A 2,689-nucleotide genomic window follows, 5' to 3' on the forward strand; every position below is an offset into this window, starting at 1 on the left:
GTAACGTAACCTCAAAATACACGCATTAAAAAGGCGCGCGAAGTATTCAAATCATGAGAATCGCCAGCCCAGCATCGAAATCTGGAAATATTAAAATCCCAAACTTTTCATTTTATTTCAAAGCAGATGGAGATATAAATAGAACCGTTGAAGTGTTCCGACCGAGTTTTCAAACTCAGAAGAGGAGAAATGGGTTGCGCGCGCAACCCAGGCATTTATATCGTCTCCTACCATATTCACACGGACACAGACGTGTCATAGTGTTGGACCACGTCTCGTTTCAGATCTGGGATCACTGAGTGAACCATGGACATAGGAAACACAGGACTATACATGCCATCCTAACTTGGTCGAGCGGGGTTGAATCCACGGGAGGGGGAGAATTCCATGAGTGGGGAAAGCCGCCATCTTTCGGTGTGCCATTTGATTATGCGCACGAGCGTTTTTGCCGAAAAACTGTGCATGAAAATATAAACATGTGGGCACTGCCATGTTTGTCGCTGGACATCAAAAGGTGGCGGACCTCCCCCCTCATTGCATCACCCCCGCAATGGCATACCTAGTCCCTTGTTTCCTATTTCCATGGAGTGAACCGACGCCCCCCACCATACTGACTGCATTGGCGCGAATGGAAGGGGAAGCCCACTGCCACACTCGATCCATGATGTCAGAAAGGTCGGGTGCTCTAGGGTGCTGAATCTGATTGGTTAACTTTTTTTACTAGCGCCAAGCAGGACCATGCTTTGTTGGATCATGATCTACGGCGCTATTTGGTAGCCCAGAGCATGATCTAATAGACCTTTTCATTTAAGAATACGACATTGAGCAAGCGCGAAAAATATATAGGACTTCCATGTGAGTTGCAGTCAATTTTTCACTGAAACGTATGTGGGAATAGTAAACATGGACGAAAAAAAACTATTTCGAAGAATTGGAAGTTAAAAAAATTCTCAAAAAAGAAATGTCTAACATACCAGGAGAAAATCCATTGAAAAGAAAAAAGGTTAGTGCGCACAAGAAGTCCTGTTTTGGAAAGTGCAAAAGTGACCATCGGTGCCAGTCCATCTTGGAATGCAATTATTATTTTGTTAGATTTACAAAACCCTGTTTAATATTTTGAAAGGGTGACATTCCCGAGGGTTTATTTAAAAGGCATATTAAAAATTGTGCGAAATGCAGTAAAAGTGATATGTGGGATAGGTTTTGTGAGCGCAGAGACGATTACTTTTATAGCATAAAGAATGTTATTTATTACATGATTTTGAATAATGAATTACATGATTTTTATTGTACGAATTTTAAAAGAAAAATATTCAAACTAAAAAAATCGCATTTGCATTTATTTCCGTAATTTGCAAGCTAGGTGAATTTTAAAACTGACAACCCACTTATAATGATAATATATCAATTCATTTTCAACTGTATTTATTTAAAAATGCCTTATCATCTTTTTTAAATATTTTTTGATTATTAAAATTATTCCACTTTTATGCAAAACACTATTTTTCCACTATTGATACCTAACGACTATACACAATGTAAACATAACCTACATTCCACATACCGATCAATAAGTTGCTGCTTTTCCCTTTGGTACATTGTTTTCTGCATTTTAACCACCTTTTTCACTGACAAACGGTATTTTTTTCACCTTTTTATGCAATAATTCAGCACCTGGCACATCATTTTCATTCCCTTTTACATTAAAATTAGGTACGATAGTGTACATTTTACCAAAAATATGTTCGCAATTTTCAATAGCCCAGTTTCGTCCCCAATCGCACTCCACCACACCCAGCCATCTTGGTTGTCAGCGGCGTATCTAGGGAAAATAGCGCCCACAGCAAGCATGGAAAATTGTACGCTCCTGTGCAAAATAACTTCACCAAAATATCTTTTTCATAACACATGTATCGAAAATTTGACTTTCGATGCCCCTGTAGCGGGTCGAAAGTTGTGTTTTCAACCCTAGACTAGAAAGTAGAAACAGGCGACTGCGAAAGTAACTTTACGCAGTAACCGGTGTCGAAACTACGTACATTCTACTTTATCTGCAGCCATTCTCCCTCTTATCGAACCTCGTTTCGAGAATCGAGGCTAACTTTAGTCTCCAACCTATATGTCACTGTCTACGTATTTACAAAGAATAACAACTTTGATGAGACGCAAAGAAATTTCAGACATCTCAAGTCAAATTTTCGATATATTTTCTATGAAAAAGTGTATGCGCGACTAGGGGCGAGGCAATAATTTCATTTGTGTGATATCTGCCCTCGCTTCGTTCGGGCAGCTAACTTCACACTCGTACAATTGTCGCCTTTCACCCCTTGTTGCGCAATATACTATTTCATAGCGCATCTATTGAAACTTCGAGTTTCGATACCTGTAAAGCGGGTTGAAACACGGTGTTTGCATCCCTGGGGATGTTGGATGTAACATACTATGCCTCTACCACTAATTTTCCGTGTTTTTTTATGTTGAAGTAAAAAGATAGTTTTTGTAGAATTTTAAACACGTATCGTTTTAAATATTTAAAAAACTAATAATGAAATTATCACTTAAGAAATTATTTATTGTTGAAATATTTAATGTAGCTAATAAAAAAATTAATAATATTTAAGACCTCAAAGACAAAAATATTTAAAACATATACATGATCAGAAGAATTTATAAAAAATATATCACTCAT

Source organism: Belonocnema kinseyi, chromosome 9 (genome assembly GCF_010883055.1).
Source record: "Belonocnema kinseyi isolate 2016_QV_RU_SX_M_011 chromosome 9, B_treatae_v1, whole genome shotgun sequence".
Classification (NCBI taxonomy): domain Eukaryota; kingdom Metazoa; phylum Arthropoda; class Insecta; order Hymenoptera; family Cynipidae; genus Belonocnema; species Belonocnema kinseyi.